A 719-nucleotide genomic window follows, 5' to 3' on the forward strand; every position below is an offset into this window, starting at 1 on the left:
AGAAGCCAACATTACGACTTGAGCAGAGAAACTATTGTGATGCAATCTTTCCTGTCACGTGACATACGACTAAATTTAAATACCCATAATTCTGTGTCACTTCTGAGTCCTTCTGTTGTTTCTTTTTGTGACAACACATGTTTTATCAATGTACCGGATTACAACAATTATTATAAATTTGTTGTATTTTGAAGAGTTTTCTAAAATGAACTTAGTAAACTAAATTACCCTGACAGTCTGTGGAACAGTGTTTCCTGGCACCACAGACTGCTGACAAGAAAGGTATACTCTGGTTTCTATTCAAACCAAGTAAATCTTTTTCCTTTTACTAAAGATTTCTGTGGAGATGAATATTTAAGAGTTTCACACAATTTTTGAAAGCCCTAACCCAGTGCAGGGTTACCCTTATTCAGTAAACAAAAGTATAACTCTATAGTAGACTGATTGATTATTTGCTGGTTCCTCAAGTGCAACAACTTTCTTTTGCTTTCCATCCATGTGCTTTTGGGGGATGATTCTTATTCTTTATTTTAACCTATAGCCCTGTACTTGTCATATAAGAAGGATGCATGCTACACAAAAAACTCCATATCATCCAAAAGGATCCACTACCATGTGGGAAGCAGCGATATATATATAACAACAGGTAAGGAAGGATTGTTAGACCTGGCATCCTTGGCGTGGTCTTCCCCTGTCTTTTTTGCCTCTGCTTCCTATGT

General features: G+C 36.7%; 1 non-coding gene across 1 annotated transcript; it reads left to right on the top strand.

Moving 5' to 3' along the window:
- The first annotated feature begins 284 nt into the window (after nt 1–284).
- LOC138262558 (U5 spliceosomal RNA) lies at nt 285–401 on the top strand. Its single transcript, XR_011199262.1, has one exon. It is a non-coding gene; the product is annotated as a U5 spliceosomal RNA (small nuclear RNA).
- Nucleotides 402–719: the final 318 nt, after the last annotated feature.

The sequence above is a fragment of the Pleurodeles waltl genome, chromosome 10, assembly GCF_031143425.1.
Source record: "Pleurodeles waltl isolate 20211129_DDA chromosome 10, aPleWal1.hap1.20221129, whole genome shotgun sequence".
In the NCBI taxonomy this organism is placed as follows: domain Eukaryota; kingdom Metazoa; phylum Chordata; class Amphibia; order Caudata; family Salamandridae; genus Pleurodeles; species Pleurodeles waltl.